Source organism: Peromyscus californicus, unplaced genomic scaffold, assembly GCF_007827085.1.
Source record: "Peromyscus californicus insignis strain IS unplaced genomic scaffold, ASM782708v3 Scaffold_8__1_contigs__length_139910024, whole genome shotgun sequence".
Lineage (NCBI taxonomy): Eukaryota > Metazoa > Chordata > Mammalia > Rodentia > Cricetidae > Peromyscus > Peromyscus californicus.
This window is the reverse complement of record NW_026294606.1, coordinates 4,073,468-4,092,871: the sequence shown is the minus strand read 5'-3', so window position 1 is coordinate 4,092,871 and position 19,404 is coordinate 4,073,468.

Below are 19,404 nucleotides of genomic sequence, written 5' to 3'. Positions count from 1 at the left end.
CCTGTTGTGGAATATTACGTTAACTATGTAAAGATGTGATACATTTGTTTATACTGCATTTGTTTAATTATGTAGAGATGTGTTACTATTTCACCTTGCCTGCCTAAGGCACCTGATTGGTCTAATAAAAAGATGAATGGCCAATAGCTAGAGAGAGGAGGGATAGGTGGGGCTGGCAGGCAGGGAGAATAAATAGGAAGAAGAAGAAGAAGAATCTAGGCTCATTCTAGAGAATGAAAGGAGACAATGAGGGAAGAAGAGGGGAGTTGCCTGGGGCCAGGCAGGCACCAGCCAACCAGACACAGAGTAGGATGAAAGAAAGGTAAAAAGTTCCGAGGCAAAATGTAGATGAAGAGAAACAGGCTAAATTAAGTTATAAGAGCCAGCAAGAAGCTAGCCCAAGCTAAGGCTGAGCATTCATAACTAATAATAAGTCTTCATGTCATGATTTGATAGCTGGTTGTTGGTCCCAAAGGAAGTCTGCTACGCTTTCACTCCCTTTCGGTGGGGCTGGCATTTCATCCGTGTGTGAAGCTGGCTTCTGCTCCTCACTACAGACCAGTGCTACAGGCAGGTGGTTATTTGTGCTTTTGTCCTGCACTAGGAATTATAACAGGAAGTGCAAATGTTTTCTAAAGACGTAGGAACTCTTAATCATAAAGCTACATGTGATCACATGTGGATATTCACACCGAAATTTTTATGTGTGAGTTTTGTTTCAGGAAGGCCGTGAGCTGAGGTTGCCTAAGTGTCTCTGCTTGTGCATTCTCCCGTAAATGTATCCTTCCTGGACCTGACTTTGCTTTTCTTTGGGAAGAGAATTTCCATGTGTGTGGAGGACTTGAGACACAGTGTGTGTTTCTGGGACTTCCAGAGCCAATTTAGGAACACTGAGAGACTTATTATTCCATGCTATCTTGGTTCTAAACCATGGGAAGAGTCCGAGGCTTATCTGAGACTATTCTTAGATCTGACCTGACCCTTACAGATATGCTGTAAGTGACAAACCCCAGTGGAAGCCGAGATACTGAACCAGCTAGCCTCAACAAGAGCGGATGCATGCTCAGGGGTTTAGTCCCACCGTGGATGAGGGTGACCTGCTGCTATTTTGGAGTCAGGAGGTGACCTTACTCAGAAAGCTCTCTATCCTGGCCATCATAGGATAATTATTACCTGTTCCACATTTAATGTCCCACATTGCCTCAGGAGGTGTGATAAAGTGCCCAGCCACCACTGGTTTAGGGAGCCTTGCCATCAGGAGCACAGTCTGGGCGTGCAGACACCAGCACGTCTGTCTGCCTTTCAGGAGGGTTTTCCCTGTTGTTAGGACCTTTGCTTTCACTAGTGTCTGTGGTTGCTGGTGATGGTAATCCTTCTGTTTACCCATGGTGACAGTTCTGAGAGCCGTGTTTACCTGTGGTGAAGGCATCTGAGCCTGTGAACCCGGGTTCAGTGTTTGCAAAGAGAAGGGTGGGAAAGGTATTTGGGGGCTTTCCAGTATCGGGGTAAAAGACTCGGCTGAGGGGCTCTCCCAGTGGTGTTTGAGGCACTCACTGGGTCCCATTTTTGGCATTTTATACGTGGCAATGATCTGAGAAGTGAATCTAATTTCTTCTTTCGCTCCATGTGGACGTATGTTGGTGTCCTGATTGCCTGTGGGACCTTGTTTGAGTGTTTGTCACACCGTCTTTCCTTCTGCCCATAGCCAGCCACTGATGCAACTGAAGCCAAGATCAGCCTCAGAGGCATGTTCTGAAGAAATTAGTTCACAAAGTGTACTAAATTGGAAATCCTAGCTAAACACTACTACCTAGTTTTATCTATGTCATACAGGATGGACAGTGGCCAAGACTATCTACCCATCTATCTGTCTGTCTGTCTAGCACCTATCTACCTATACTCTATCAATCTACCTACCATCTATCAGTCATTTATCTGTCTATCATCTTTCTAGCTATCAATCTATCTATCTATTATTAGTCTTCAATTTGTCCATCCATCCACAATGAAGATGGAGACTGGATGCAGAATTTTGTTTTTGTTTTTGTTGTTTGTTTTTTGAGACAGGGTTTCTCTGTGTAGCCCTGGCTGTCCTGGAACCCATTCTATAGACCAGGCTGCCCTCAAAGTCACATCTGCCTGCTTCTGCCTCCTGAGTGCTAGGATTAAAGGCATGTGCCAACACACCTGGCAGATGCAGAATTTTTGAAGAATACGGGCAAGCCTTGATTTTGTGACTCATCTGTCCTTCTTACCCACATCAAGATTATCACAGAATCAGACTTTGAGATTAAAGGAAAGGTTTGGAGAGCCATCTGTGTGCTAAGTCTTTTCTCAGCTGCAGGAGAGTGCTGTGAGTGCCTGCCCTTTACCTACAGCCCAGGGAAGTACACCAGAAGGGACACACTGAAGATCCTACTGTGTGCCCTGAGCAGCTTAGTGGGTCCAGTGAACTTGTGTTTAACTCCACTGTGAATCCAGAGGTGGAACAAAGGTGGAAAAGAAAGATGAAGCTTTAACCATTATATGACCCTAGACATTTTGATCTAACCCAAGACTGCTATGATGTCTTGAAATGCCCACTGTTTGTATTTCATAAAAGGGATCAGAAAATTAAAGTGCAGGCCACATTTTCACCTGAAGTCACAGGAAGAGACAGCCCTACAGAACACATTTAAATGGGCAGTGGGAAGTCAAAAGAAGTCTGCTTTCTGATGCTCTCAGGGATTCCTGCTCTTCTAGTTCCCATTTACAGTAGTACGATTCTTGATTTGAAACAAACACTCTTGGCTCATCCTATTCCTCCTCCAGGGGGCTGCGGATCCCTGTGATGGTTTACTGGAGTCGTCTGTACATGTGTTGACTTTTGTTTTTGTTGTTATACGGTCCCTAGGAAGCATTCCAAAAGTTTGAACCATATTTTCAAGTGGGTGTTTGATATTGGAATCTGTCTTTTCTGCATGACTTCTCTTTGTTTTCATGACTTTCCCATCGTCATTCGTTGATGATTGTCTCAGATGACTTGGGCGCATAGTTATCAGTAGACAAGCAATAATTGTCCCACAGATCTATCCTTCACGAATACAGTTATTTTTCCTCACAGCCAAGTGCTGCTTCTGTTCCTGAACTGTCATTTAAAACCTCCTGTCAAAAAAGCAAATGCCCAGCATTCTTTGTCTAGACAGTGCAAGTGAAGTTTATTAACTTCATGCTTACTGAAATATAGTTGAAATTGGTATTTCTTCAGTTCATATATGAATAAATACTCTTGAGGAATTCCTGAACACAAGTCTTCTAACAGCAAACAAAGGAATAATTGAGAAGAATTGAGCACGCAATGAGAACTGGGAAGTGAGTTATAGGGGTATTCCTAATCTGAAAGTCTAAAACTGAGTTTCTCTAAAACCCCAAACATTTTGAGAAACAGCATGATACTGCTGTGGAAAATTCCACAGCAGGCCCCCTGTGACCAGCCTTGGCTAAAACGCAGGTGCACAGAAATATTGCACCAAATTACCTTTAGGCTATGTGCATAAATTGCAAATGAAACATAAGTGATTTCCCTGGCTCAGCTTGAGTTCCATTCCCAAAACAGCTCATTATGTATGCAAATATTCCAAAATCCAAGCAAATCTGAAATCTGAAACACTTCTGGTTCTGAGCCCTTTGGATAAGGGATGCTAAATGTGTATTAACAACAGATGGCAGATGATGGATGGACGGAGCGTTGGGGCTGCTGTCTAAGCCCGCCTCACCGTGAATCAGTGAAGGACCACCTCAGGAAATCCTTTTACACAAAAATCCGTCAACTCTTTCTTGTGGTGGGCTCATGTTTTGTGATTTTTCTGGGCCCAGTTGTTCTTTCTGGCCTCCCCAAGTGACTTTGCATCTTGCTCAGGTTGGTTTCAAACTTCTAGACCTACCTAAGCCTGCTGAGTGACGGGATTACAGGGATGTGGCCCTACCCTGCAGCTTCTGTCATCTTGAGAGCCACATGGCTGCAGCTCAACGGCTTGGGGAGTTGCTGATGCTTCGTGCCATCCAAACTGGCCCAGTACCTGGTCCTGCACAGTACCTGGCCCTGCCACAGTGGCCACCTTTCCCACAGACCAAAGGGACCCCATGTATCATATTAACTGATGGGGAGTAGTCCTGCCCTGGGGATCTGGTTGGTGAGACCCACAAGAGTGGTTTTCTCAGTGACTGGCGAGTAGGTACATATAGGGGAATAATCATTTGGCAGAACCTCTGGGGTCTGCCTTCCCTACAGGATGCCCCATAAATTAAAAAACATTATGTATCTGACTGATCCAAGTCTTTGCATCCTTGTTTTCTTTGTCTTGGTACCCACTTACAGCAGATACCAAGAGTCTTTGGAAGGCTTCTGGCAGATGAGGGGAGGTCCATGGAGCCTGGGGATGGCACAATGCCTAGGCATAGCTTCAGGACACATAGGCATACATCCCAGGCTGCAGCCTCAGAAGTGGGCATCATCACTGGGCAGGAGCTTCCACAGGCTGTGCAGGAGGGCTGGCCACTCAGTTCTGCTGGAGCGTGTGCCGCCCCAGATACTTACTGTTCCTTTAGGCTGTGCCTTGTAGTCAGGGCTGGAATCTGTCTGGAAACATGGCTCCCCTCAGAACTCTGCCCCTTGCTGGGGAGTAGACCATGGAGATCCAGGGAATCTCCCAGCAGTCACTTAGCTTTTTCCATCTGTTACCAGCTCTGTTCTGACGGGTTTTGCTTCCTTGCTTGTTTGTTTGTGTCTAAAAGAACATAGTCCAGTGTAAAAAAAAAAGTGGAAGAGGGAGCATGAAAAATGTGAGCAATCTGATAGAGCCATTTCTGGAGTTACTAAGGAAATTAGAGGAAGGTTGCTCTGAGAAAAAACGTAATTTTTGTTCCTTTAAACGCTGATTGTCAAGGAAGGCTTCATAAAGCATTGCTCAATATTTGGAGAAAATGTGGAATCACAGAAAGATTTCCCCAGAGCCGTTACAGCTGTTCTCCAGCAGGACCCAGAGCCTCACTTTCTGACCTAGGCTGAGCAGTAGCCATTTAGGACAAGCATTCTCCCGTGCTAACATTGAATATTTTAGCATTTATTTTTAGTAGCATATATTGATTGTATAAGACAGTGGATTTCACTGTACACCTGAGGTTCTGTGGCTGTGTTCACCTCCTCTGCAATGCCAGCATTTTTGTGGCTAGGAGAATGAAAGGAGAGCTACAGGCCCGTTTTAGTTTAGAAGGCAGCGGCAGGATGATTCTGGTTCAGCACATCCTCGGCAAACCATCACAAGAAGTGTAATCTCAGAATTTCATCCAGACTTCTCGGGAGTTTCATGATCTAGCATTTCCACTTTGCTATCAGTTGCCTGATCCTTGAGTCTTTTAAAAATAAAGGCCATTTTTATAATCAGAAAAACCCGGAGCCCAACTGAGGCTGAGATCTTCCTGATGAAATGGCGATTTCATTTTGAAACAATTGCTGACAGTTCAGAGCTTCCTGACCCCTAGCTCTCCATAGTTTTGGATGGAAAAGAGAATAGCAACAGTCTTGTTAGGAAGAATCTGAACATCTCTTTGATGTAGTGGAGCTGGAGCCCAGACCTGCAGACGGTAGGTTACTCCGTGGCTGCCAGCCAGTTGGCTCACACTGGGCTTCGGGGAGTCTGAGCTTTAAAAATAAGTAATTCCTTTCTTCCCTGGGGTAGAGGTAGACTTAATTAATTTGTAATTTGTAATATACTTTGAAGAATAAAAGGATTTTCTAGAAACACTAAACACTGTTACATCTTCTGTGTTTGTAAGCAAACTATTAACACAATTGAGGTCGTTTACACATCAAAAATAAAGGGAGACTTGTCTGTGTTCTGGTTCATTTAATAAATGCAGAAAGACGTAATTCATTTTGTGAAGTTGACCTGTCCCCTCCCCGAGGAAGAGGCACTCTGGAATAAACCAGTTTCCCTGTCCGCAGTGTTCACATGAATCAAATGTCTGTAAATCTCCATTTTTTATTTTGTAGATACAACATTTACAAATGTATCATAGCACACTGTTTTTGCTCCTAAAACAAAAATAAAAACACTTCAGAGTAGGCCCTTCTGCAGACAGACCAAAGTGTTGCCAGAGTCATGGCACTCAGACAGAATATGGAAGGCTTGATTAATTTGAATTTCAGAAAAACAACATATAATATTTTAGTATGTTATGGAAGAACACAATGGAGAAAGAAATTGTATTCTATTCATACAATGGAATATAACACAACAATGAAAACAAATGCAACTCTGTCCAAGACAGAGATGAATTCTAGAAACACAATGGTGAAGGAAGGCAGTGTGTTAATGGGCGGTCATTAATTCATAATTCTTCATGAAGAAGATGAAATAATTCTTCATGACGAATGGGCGGTGTGTCTCATTTACGTAAAGCTTGAAAGGAGACCAAATAAAATTTCGGTTTCCTCAACCCAGGTGGATTCCCAGGGAGGGTTGTGACTAGGAGAAAGCGTGAGGGAACGGAGAGCTGGTGATGCTGCGTCCCATGACCCTGGCGCTAGTTACACAGGGGTCTTCATTCTGTGAGAACTCAGCGAAGTTTCTCTAATATTCCTGAACACACTGAAATAAAAGAGGGGGGGGGGATAAAAGAGGCTGTCTTAGCGTTATTCACAGACCCAAAAGATTTTAAGGGAGAAACTTGTCTTTATTACCCTGCTGTTGCTGTGATAAAATACTGACAAAGGCAATGTTGGGGTGAAGGGGTTGACTTTGGCTGATAGTTCTGGGGTGCAGTCCACCCACCATGGTGAGGAAGACATTATACCTGGCTTGTGTCCCTGCCTTTGGCTATCAGACTATAGGAGCAGTGGAGTTTCCTGAGAGTGATCCCTACGAAGAAGAGGCTGAAGCCCGGATGTCAGCCGGAGGAGGAACTTGTCCCTGGGAGAAAGATGTTTAACTTACCAGTGTGAGAGCTGAAATGGGTGGGTGGGACCGTGCCCTGCTAGACTGCTCAGTCAGTGAGTAGGAAACTTCTACTTAAACCGCACCCACAGGTCAGTGTAAGAACGTGGTGTTAGGGTCCAGCTGCTGCTGGGGGTGGCACAATACTTTGCAGCAGCCTTTCCCCCTTCACAGATATGAGAGGCACCTACTGAGATGCTGTCTGTGAATACCCAGTTAGCCCACTTCTTGGGCCCACATCTCTCACTTAGGGAAGTGAGTTTACATCAAAGGTGATATTGGTGGTATCCTGTTCTCTACACCGTCCTTGCCTCCTGCCTGGAAAGCAGAGTTGGCTGGAGGCTCCTGCTGTGCACCCAGCTTCATCCTTAATGAGCTGTGGTTCTCAACCTGTGGGTCACAACCCCTTTGTGGGACCCTTTCACAGGGGCCAAATATCAGATATATCCTGTATATCAGATATTTACAGTATGATTCCTAAGAGTAGCAAAATTATAGTATGAAGTAGCAACAAAGGTAATTTTATGGTTGGGGGTCACCACGACATGGGGAACTGTACTAAAGGAAGGTTGAGAACCCCTGAAATATAAGAAGAGACTCCCACTCCTGCCAGAAGGGCCCCATTTTCTCTCTTCAGCTATGTTTTTGTCTCTAGACAGAAAAGCAACATGGTGTTAATAACTTTTCTGATAAACCCCGTACTGCCCAGGAACCTGTCTCAGTGTCTTTCCTGGACCCCCTGTCCTAGTCAGGGTTTCTGTGCTGTGGTGAAGCCCCCCTGTCCTAGTCAGGGTTCTGTGCTGTGGTGAAGAAGCACTGTCCTAGTCAGGGTTCTGTGCTGTGGTGAAGCCCTCCTGCTGTGGGATGTTCTGTATGGCAAATGTGTTGCTGATTGGTCAATAAATAAAACACTGATTGGTCATTGGCTAGGCAGGAAGTATAGGCGGGACAAGGAGGAGAATACAGCTGGGAAGTGGAAGGCTGAGTCAGAGAGACACTGCCAGCTGCCATGATGACAAACAGCATGTGAAGATGCCGGTAAGCCACGAGCCATGTGGCAAGGTATAGATTAATGGAAATGGATTAATTTAAGCTGTACGAACAGTTAGCAAGAAGCCTGCCACGGCCATACAGTTTGTAACCAATATAAGTCTCTGTGTTTACTTGGTCGGGCTGTGGGACTGGCAGGTGAGAGAGATTTGTCCTGACTGTGGGCCAGGCAGGAAAACTCTAGCTACACCCTCCTGTCCTAGTCAGGGTTCTGTGCTGTGAAGAAGCCCCCCTGTCCTAGTCAGGGTTTCTGTGCTGTGGTGAAGCCCCCCTGTCCTAGTCAGGGTTCTGTGCTGTGATGAAGAAACACTGTTCTAGTCAGGGTTCTGTGTTGTGATGAAGAAACACTGTTCTAGTCAGGGTTCTGTGCTGTGATGAAGAAACACTGTCCTAGTCAGGGTTCTGTGCTGTGATGATGAAGAAGCACTGTGACCAAAGCAACTTTGGGAGCAAAGTGTTTATTTGGCTTATGCTTCCAAATCATGTAAGAGCCAAAGCTATGTTTTAAGTTTCAATGACTGTGCCTAAGAGATCCATAAAACAAAAATGTCTCTAATCTGTGAGCCCCTTGCCCAAGGACAGGTACTCCTGAAATGCTGGACGCTGTGGTGTATGTTTTTAGCTGGACGCTGTGGTGTATGGTTTTAGCTGGACGCTGTGGTGTATGTTTTTTAGCTGGACGCTGTGGTGTATGTTTTTTAGCTGGACGCTGTGGTGTATGCTTTTCACTCCCCTAAACAAATTTGTTTGACCCATCTGTACTGGATGTGCTTGATCGTGTAGGCAGTAGGTACACGGGCAGGAAATACAGCAGAATATATGCTTGCCCCTGATTGGACCTGGTGGGAAATATGGTGGCCGTACAGGTGTGCCTTTCTAAGCCTCTACAAAAGATGACTTGTTGCCATTTTCTGGGAACCCTGGAATGGACCTGGCCAGAGTCCATCATCCTGGCCAGTATTTAATTAAAACTTGCTTCATATTTGGCTCAAAAATTGTGGAACTGGTCTTCCTCTTGTTATTTTTCAGGTTCAACATTCACTGTTCAACATTGGAGGAAGTCAGGACAGGAACTTAAACAAGGCAGGAACCTGGAGGCAGGAGCTGATGCAGAGGCCATGGGGGGGAGCTGCTCACTGACTTGCTACTCATGGGCCTGACTTTTTATAGAAATCAGAACCACCAGCCCAGGGCTGGTACCACCCACAATGGGCCAGGCCCTCCCCATCAGTAACTAATTCAGCAGTTCAGAGCATTGGCTGTTCTTCCAGAGGACCCAGGTTCAATTCCCAGCACCCACATGGCAGCTTACAACTGTCTATAACTCCAGTTCCAGGAGATCTGATACCGTCATACCAATGCACATAAAAAAAAGTTAAATAGATTAAAAAAATAAAAGAAAAGAAAAATGCCCTATAGGCTTGCCTACAACCTGATCTTACAGAGGCATTTTCTTAATTATGGGTCCTTCTTCTCAGAGGACTCTAACTTTTGTCAAGTTGACACAAAACTATCCAGCACATCCCCCATCTGAATCCTTTCAGTTAGGACCCTGAAGATAGATTTGTAGGATCTCTGGGTCCCTTTCTTCCTTTTGACAGTATGGTGGCATTGAATTAATCTCCCTTTTCTATTTTTCACTATTAGTTTGACTCTTTTAATTGACTTCTAGGTGACTGGTGGCTGAGCTTGGCTTGTTGGAGGATAGCCTAGAACCCTAAGCTGAGGGATAACACAGCAGAGGCAGGGAAGCATGGTGGCAGGAACTTGAGGCTGGCTGGTCACATTGAATCCACACTCAGGAAGCAGAGAGTGAATAGGAAGTGGGTCAGGGCTACCGAGTCTCAAGGTGACCTTGACCAACTCTAGTGACCTGCTTCTTCCATTTCACATTCAAATGGCAGCAAAACTTGAGGAAATAAAAAACTTGACAATTATTTAGCATGAACTCTATCTTACTCTTTGTATATATTTATTATATGAAATTAAGATGTCTAACACAGTATCTACGTTTATTATATTAGTGTGTTTCTCTCAAATATTGAGTATATAATGAATGATAACAACTTGGCTTTAATTGTTTGTTTATGTTTGTATTTATTTATAGACTGAATAAGTTTTCACTGTTCAGTGGGGATGGAATGAAGCAGTAACTACTAGATTTGATTGCAAATATCCAGTGCGTAAATATCTGGTCTATAAAATGAGTGAGATTGGGGATCGTGTACAGTGTGGTAACTCACTCCAGCAGAGTGAACTGTGAGAACACTTGGATGCAAGCTCATGTGCACAAATGGTAAATGTGTGCTTTGATACAATTATTGCCAATCATTCCTCAATCAAGCTGGGAAAAGCTAGATTTACTCTGGAAATAATACTGCACATATTTTCCAAGATGTAGCAGGGGTCTGGGGTGTGTCTCAATGGTAGACAACTTGCCTGCCATGAACCAAACTCTGTGTCTGATCCTTAGTATTGAAAAAAAACCAAACAAACAAACAAATATTTTCCTGGATTAGATCTGTACTGTTGCAGACTTAAAACAAAACTGGGAGGCTGAGGTAGGAGGAACCCAAGTTTAAGACCAGTAGGAGCAACATAGTGACCCCCATCTCAACAAATAACCACATATTGGCTTCCTTCTTCTTTTTTAACAATTACTCACTTGTGCACATACGGGTGGCCACAAAGGACAGCTCCCAGGAGTTTGTTTTCTCCTTCTACTATGTGGGCTCCAGAGTCAGACTCAGGCTTAGAGGAGAGTTCTCCCACGTGCTCCGAGCCATCTCCACAGCTCTTTTTTTAGTCAGTGTTCTATTGCGGTGAAGGGACACCATGACCACGGCAACTCTTATGAAAGACAGTGTTTAACTGGGGCTTGCTTACAGTTTCAGAGGTTTAGTCCACTACTGCCACGGTGGGAAGCATGGCAGCACACAGGCAGACATGGTGCTGGAGAAATAGCTGAGCGTCCTACATCCCGATCCACAGGCAGCAGGGAGAGAGAGAATCGGGCCAGGTGTGGGCTTTTGAAACTCCAAGCCCACCCCCAGTGACACATTTCCTTCTACAAGGCCACACCTCCCAGTCCTTCTCAAATGGTGCCACTCCCTGATGACTAAGCATTCAAATATGTGAGCCTGTGGGGACCATTCTTATACACAACACCACAGCATTACAACCTTGATTAAAAAAAGATTTCAATATTCACTGTAAGTATTTCTACTGAATATTCTTAGCTAATAGGTCATCTTCATTTTTAGAAGTCTGATTTAGCTTTTGAAAACAACTAAGACCCATTTAGAACGAAGTTTGGTAACTGAAAATGTAATTAAGTGAGATAATCTACTTGGACAGAGGAAGTGATTAGTGAGAACTTTTAAAGAGCCTTTGTAAGCACTTGGGGGCCTCATGAATGTGTTGCTGGGCATTGGAAGCACAATCAGAACTAGTGGGCAGTGTCACGTGGTAACAGTATGAGACAACACTCATCTGCTGTTCTTCTGGCTGTTGAGATGTTGTGCTAGTTCTCAGTACTGTCTTGTCCGCTTCTCAGTACATGACAGAGTTCAACACATCATTGCTCAGTTGCAAGGCCACTTTCCAGGTCCATGATTTCATAATTCAAACTTCTCTGATAGTCTTGTCTTTGAAGGTGGCACAGAGTCACAATTTTCAAAGGAGAATTCTTATAACTTTTTAAAAAGTGACCTGTGATGCCCCAAACAGACAACTGCAGTTTCTAGGCAGAAAGAAGGGCTTAAATACAGACCCAGGCTTCAGAAGCACATCTGTTCTTGAACACCAGCTAAGGAGCTGGCTTGCTGTCTCATCTCAGGGTGCTTACTAACCCTTTCCTAAAGCTGCATTTTCCTCACTCATAAAATGGGGATAAGAACATCTTATGCTTTAGGGGGGTTATTGTACTTATTAAAGACAGTGACACAAATAATTTAATAATAATGCTAGTCATGAGGAAAACACGCAATACAGCGAGCAGTGGAGCAAACACATACAAGAGAAGAGCAGTGTGTTAGGGTCTGAAATCATGGAGCCTGGCAGTTTTAGCTATAGATGTGTAACGTTCTGGGTGAAGTGGAGGGCAAGCCTTAGAGAACAGGTTTGGAAGACAACACAAGTCTGCTGGTGCCACGCCCTGAACGTCGCAGAGTGTGGAAAACCTAGTCCTGCTTTCATTTGTGTGTGTGTCCAAGGGAAGCTGAGATAGGAGTGGTGCCTCCTGTTGAGTCCCGTGAAATGTAAGAACCAGGCTAAGCGGCACCCCAGTTGTCCCAAGGGCTTATTAGGAGCTGGAGAGATGGCTGAGCTGGTAAAGTGACTGCCACGTCAGCATGAAGACCTCAATCTGAATCTCCAGTACCCATTAGAAAAGCTGGGTGTGGCAGCATGTGTTTGTGCATGTGCATTTGTATTTATGTATGTATATGTATGTGTATGTATTTGCCTACATGTCTGTCTACCATGTGCATGCAGTGCTTATGAAGGCCGGAGATGGCATTAGATACCCTGGAACTGGAATTACAGATGTGATTCACCATGTGGTTTCTGGGAACTGAACCCAGGTTCTTTGGAATAGCAGCCAGTGCTCTTAACTGCTGAGCTGTCACTCCTGCCCCTTAGCATGTATTTATAATCTCATCTCTGGCTCCAGTAGAGACAGACAGATCTCCAGAGTGCCAGATTCAGTGTGAGACCTGTCTCAAAAAGTAAGGTGGAGGGAGATTGAGGTACCCAGTGTTGACAACCCCCGGCACCCATATGGGCAGGGCCTTGTCTGTGGCCCTTTGGCCTTGGCTCACTTTTGGTCTTCTCAAGGTCTGCTCTGGGATGAACTTGCATTCTGGACTGTGCCCTTCTGGGCACAACACTAAGCGGTGTGAGGACAGGCTGTTTATAGAGGCTGAAGTAGGGTGGAAGCAGTCAGTAGTGTTTGTGGTGAACCTTCTCTTTCCAAAACTTCTTTAACAGTGGTGGTGCCTCAATGGTCATGAAACTCAAACTCCTCTTAAAGTTAGACAGTTTAATGGACCCTGGATCCTCATGGCTTATACTTTGAGTATTCATTGCTTGAGAAAATGCAAAATGACCCCAAGATAGAGTGAATCTACTCTCTTCTGAGTACACATTCAAAGCCTGAGCCATGTATGATCTGTTGGTGCACAGACAAAACTGGTGGGTTTTATGGAGCATGGTTTCTGAGGCACCTTGAGGATCTGCTTTCATGGGAGCCCATCCTAAACTCACAGGAAGCAACTGTGACGGTCAGGTGTCAGAGCCGTGTGTGCACCGAGTGACATCTAACCATCTCACCAGCTGCGTCATTTTAGACAGATGCCATTATGAGTGAAATGGGCTAATGTTACCTCCAGGGACAGTAGTGAGGATTCAGAGAGATTATCTAGGGTACCTAGAATTCCTGGAGCAATGCAAGAGCTCAAAATGTGAAATGCTCTTTTGTGAGTATAATCATCTTTACGAAGTGCCAATGAGATGATGTTTACCTTCCCACTTACGTCTGAAGTTCAGAGCTACCCTCTGATCTCAAACTGCAGCCTTACAGCACATAGCCCGTCCATTATCACACCTGCTTATCTGAAGGAAATGTTTCCGTGTCCTGGAGCCCCACACATCTTCAGTTTCCACATCTCTCACATCTCAGCTCAACTGTCAGCTCCTAGAGGCTGAGGCAGGAGGATCTTGAGTTTGAGGCTAGCCAGGGCTATGTAGTTACATCCTGTCTAAAGAAAGAAAGAAAACATTAAAGTGAGGAGGTACCTCAGAGGGGTCTTAGTACCTCACTTAGTACCCCATTCTCCTCTCCCACCCACGTTACATGCTTTCTTTATAGATTATAGAATATATATGTGTATATATAATAACTATCTAATGTGTAATAACTATATAATGAAATAAAACTTAGTTTGTTTTGTGTTACCAAAACAGAATACCTAACACCTCCTGGCACTTCATAGGGAAAAGAACTTCATTTATTTAGTTCAAAGTTCTAGAGGCTCAAGGGCATGGTGTGGGTGTTTACTTGGCTCTCCTGAGGGCCTCAGGGCAATCGTGATAGCGATGGCAGGGATGTGTGTGATAGTGGTGAACAGCTTGTGATGTGGAGACTCAAGGGAGGTGGCAGCCTTTCTTATAACAGCTTGTTCTCAGCAGGGTTAATCCAGTCTCACAAGACCTGACTCATCTTAGGAGACAGCAGCAATCCTGTGCCAAGGATGGGATGAGAACCTGAGCCCTAAGACCTCCCATTGAGCCACACCTTTTAAAGACCCAACCACCTTACCCCACAGCCTTGAGGACAAAGCTCCCGTCGTGCGCGGCTTTGGGGGCAAACTAGACCCAAAGCACAACTATAACCAGACCACTTGTTTGTTTCTTAAAAGCTGTAAACTGAGCAATGCCCTTGGGAGGGGACTCCATGGGCTTCATTCCTGGTTCCATCCCTAGTGCTCCTCACAGCTGGTGGCACGGAATGAGGATATACATGCATTTGAAGAATGGATGATTGCTCCTGGCGCCTATTAAGTCCTCATGGGTGTTAGACAATTGTTTCATGGTGGACACTCCTAACAGAACAATTGGATGTGTCCAGATATTGCCAGCACATTAGTTAGGTGTGGTCACTACCCACTAACTCAGAATCCTCACCAAGGAGATGGACCTGGGTGGATAGAGTTCTTTGAGATCATCGTCATCTTTTTGTTGTCTTCCCAACAGTGTCTTAGGCTGAAGGAGTGGGTGTTTCTCTGGCTGGTGGCATCAGAGCCCTTCAGATCACAACAGGCAGGTTCTGCAGGACCCTTTACCTCTGTGCCTCAACTGGGAGTTTCTCTTCTCTTCGCTCCCTGTCCCGGGGTGCAGCTAGTCTGCAGCTTTTGCTAGCCCCTTGTTAAGGTCAAGGGATCGGAAGAGAAGGGAAGTGGAGAAAGTGAACTTAGGGCTCGGCTCAAGCCCAGAGAGGCAGACTCTCCTGAAGGGCGCTTTTAGCTGCCTTTAGGAAGCAGCAGTCAGCCTGCCTCCACTCCCAGGGAGTAACTGACTGGAAGAAGAAAGAACGTGTTTCCCTCACTCAGAAGAGCAAGAGGCCAGTACATCACTGCTCTGATTCAGCTCTGTGAAGCAATTCTCATTTCCAGACCAAGGCTTCACTTCCTTCTGAGAGATGGATTCAATTAGAGGCTTCCTCCTCCCCCTAAGAACTGCCTAGAGTACTCTTGATTTATTTTCATGCAATGCAGGGTGCATTTTGGTGTTTTTCCTAAAATAAAGTAACCGTTTCCTGGGAGGCAGCATCAATCTTCCATGAGGTGATAGAGAGCTGCTTGAAAACACAGATCACTTTCCATGCTAGCCGACACCCTGTCCACCTTCCTGAAGCCTCAGGCCTTTGTTGCTTCAACCCAAGGACTACATCCTTCTGCAAACTTCAAAAAGACAACCATAATTTCTTCTTAAAGCAGATATGGTTTAGTTAGGATTGGCTCTGTCATACTGCCCTAACAAATACCACCCAGATGTTTCTGGCCTAAATTACAATGGTTTGTTCCTCACTGACAGTCCATTCCCAGTGTAGATAAGCCAAGATGTGTACTCATAAATGCTGTGGTCACAGCATTTTCTCTGATACCCCCCTAAGTGGCTGCTGTCTTGACTTGCAGGCCACCTCACATCCCTAATCAAATGTGCCCTGGAAGTGGCACAAGTCACTTTGACCTCCACCTGTTCACCAGAACTGGTCACAGTCTCATCCAACCACTCAGCAGCCAGGAAGTACAAGCCACCTTCCCCTGAAGCCTGGGGGAATTGACAGCTGCTGACAGTGACAACCTCAGCCTACTGAACAAACGTTTGCTGGCTGGACAGTGCTTCCCCCTCTCCTACGGCACTGGTGTTCTCTCTTAGTCCCTTCTCAAAAACTCTGAGGTGATAAAGGACTTCTAGCACCAACAGCACTTTTCCAGTCTGCCATTCTCCTTGACTTCATTTGCCTTGTGTTACTTCTGTTCCTGGGGACCTGACCCTGTGTGTCCCCATCTAGCTGTGAGGATACTCTGGAAAGTGGAGACTGGACCTGCCAGTGCTTGCCATCAGCACTAGGGAAAAGGTCCCTTCACTGTAGAGTCCTTCCCGGTTTCAATTTTGAGTCTTTCTCAAATATTCCTGTTTGTATTCCAGATTCTCCAGCATTCCTGTCAAAGCCTCATGTCCCCCTCTCCTCCTGTTTTGAACTTTTAACTCCAGAGCCTCTGAGGCCACATAAGTGTTACACCCCTCACTAGAGTTAATGTTAGAGTTCAGAAGATTCCAGCTCCTGGGTATGTTTTTGTGGCTCATGATTGCTATCCATATCATATGGTTTTAGTAACCACAGAGACAAGACACTGTAGAGCCACATAATGAGTGTACACACACACACACACACACACACACACACACACACACACACAGAGAGAGAGAGAGAGAGAGAGAGAGAGAGAGAGAGAGAGAGAGAGATTGACTATAACTAAATCTTTATGTTTGAAGGTATATGTTTACCAAAGTTAAATTTTCCACAGTGAGATAGCTCATCACAAGAAAAAAACAATTATATTTATCTTAAAATCCCTTTCTTAGGCTTATCTGGAGAAGCACAGGTCTAGAGAAAATACACTGGATCTGGGAGCCAGGCTACATACAACATTTAAAGCAAGCTGAACCAGTGTATGCAGACTTCTTTACGAAGCATATGTGGATGACATTGTTTTGGGGGGAGATTATGGGCAGTGACTTTCTTTATCTGGGATATAGCTCAATCCTGGCACCACCGGAGAGGTTTAGGGATGCTGGGAGTGAAGTTTTTGCTGTGTGTGTTACAGCTCCGTTTCACCGACCATGGCAGTCCAGGAACCATCAGTATCTCTGTCCTTCCACCCCCTCACCCCTACCCCCCCCCCCCCGACAGGGAGCTGATCCTGTAACAAGATCAGCACAAAGGCTCCTCCCTCCACAGAGAAGAAAAAGTGGTTGACATTTCGAAGAATGACCCCAAACTGAGCACAATCAGCTCTTTATGAAGAAGGTGGTTTTTGTTTGATTTTTTCGTTCGTCTTCTTGTTTGTTTTTTTTCTGTGCCACCAGGTGGCAGTGAACACATTCAAATATCTGTCTGCCTCAAGTAAAGATGCCGTGAAGTGGCAAAGCATGATTTAATCTGTGGTTGGAATTGAGGCGATTGAACCCAGTGTGAACACACTGAGACTGAGTGAGGGTTTCTGTGGGAATGTCTCTCAAAAACAACTTCCTTAACGTTCAGGTGGGAAATGAAGATGACCAATAGCCATGCCGATGGATTTCCTGCCATGAGTTCTATAGTCCCCCAGCATGGGATCTCTGGCTGAGACCACAGAACAGGGTTTTCTCCTTTGCCACAGTCCTGAGGTTGTATCAGATAAAGATAATGAGCATCCTTTGGCTTTTCAGGTTGAAAACACAATGTATAACTAGAAGATAGGTGAACTGGTCCAAAAATTCCGAAGCACTGTGCCGAGAGCAAGGGATGAGAGCCGGCCCGCACACTAACATTAGTCCATTTAGATTTGTGCCCAGAAGAACAAATTCACCTGTGTTAGACAGTGCACCCGAATGGTTACATCAGCACCTCTTAAATGCAGGTGTTTCATCTCTGCACACTTGGGACAAGCAGAGGCATGCTGGTGACTTCATGGCCATCTTTTCTGACTGTATTAATACCTTCTGAATTCTGAAGGGAGCAAGAAATTTCTAAACAAGGACCCAGGTTCCCTCTGTCCAGGCCTAGCCAAATTGGATTATTTTGTATGAATCATTCAGGACTCTCTTAGCTCCAGTATCTGAATCCACATCTCTCCCTTGAAGGGTGCTTGGCAGCACAGTGTCAGCATTTCCCTTCAGGTCCCCAAGTGCCTTGGAGGAGAGGAGCCATGCTGTGCCCCTTCTCCACCATCTATTGCCAGTCTCCTGTGTGACCTCAAGTGAGACATGAGAGAACAGTTGATTTCTGAGGGTTTATCTGAGCTCCTGGATAGAACACTGTGCAGTGGTAATGGAAGGCGTGGAAGATACTTGATACGTGTGCAGTGAATGAACTGGGACAGACATGCCTTCATGCCCAGTCTCCCTGCACTGTTGCATTATGGTTGGCGCAGGGTTCCCACAACAGTATATTCAGAGCAGAGCAAGAGGTTTCTAGATAGTCACAGATCTCACTGGAGTGTGTCCTTTCCCTGAGTGTTATGTTCTATTGGCTGGGACAGTTCTCAATCATTTTGCAGTCTTGTGGTATCTACCAACTGCATACCTATTAGATGGGTGTGCTTGTTGGGGCCCAGTAAGGGAAAGCCAGTAACAGCAGTCCTTCATGCACTGAGAGTCTTAAAGGAGAGGCACATGGTGGTGGTGGCCACAGGAGCAAAGGGTCTCCTCCTCAAGGCAGGGTCACTCTATTAGGTCCCACTGAGATCTTCATGTAGACCTTGGCCTTCTGATTGGGACATTTTATGAGAGCGGGGCTAGAGATGGCTTCTTTCTTTCAATTAGACTCAGGGACATTGCTAGTAAGGAGTGAAAGATAATGTTTCTCGCAGGTGGAATGGAAAGTGCCAGGCCTGAGAGCTGTCAGTGGTGGAAAGCAATCTTTGCTTTTTCCTGAATCTTCCAGAGCACCAGGTTTGTCAGGCCAGGTCTGTCAGAATAGGTTCCTGATTAATCTATAGAGGTAGCTGATAGCCCAGCTTGGTCTAGACAGGGTGTGAGCCTGGGCGTGGCTCCTTAGATAAGCCACCTAGAGCTGCTCCTAGGCCATTTGAGACATTATCTGTTGTTTTTATAATGCAACTGTGAAAACAGAGTGACCCTGCCTTGAGGAGGAGACCCTTTGCTCCCGCAGCAAAGCCTAGAGTTCCCTGTCCATTCCCCACCAGTTTTCGCCGTCTCAGATGGCTTAAGGATTATGTCCAGATACTTTAAGCCCCAAACAAACATGATCTGTCACCTACATTTCTCTCTTCTGACTTAATTAAAAAAGTCTGCCTTTCTTTAGTTATTTTGAATGTGTATTGTCTGTTTAGAGGGAGGTGAATGAACAGGTGGGGCTCTGTGACACCAGGAAACTCTACCCCAGCTGCCAAGCAGGAAGTATGACCTGCTGTGCCCTGGCTTCTGAATTCTCACACACAGCACTTTTACTGCATGGACAGTTGACTCGCTGATCAATGGGTCCTGGCAGCTATAAAAATTTTATGGCTGTCTATGACAATGTGACTTCAAGGCCCCTAGAGGAGTCTAGGCATACAGGGCCGTAAGAGGAGTTTTACTCATGCAGGATGGA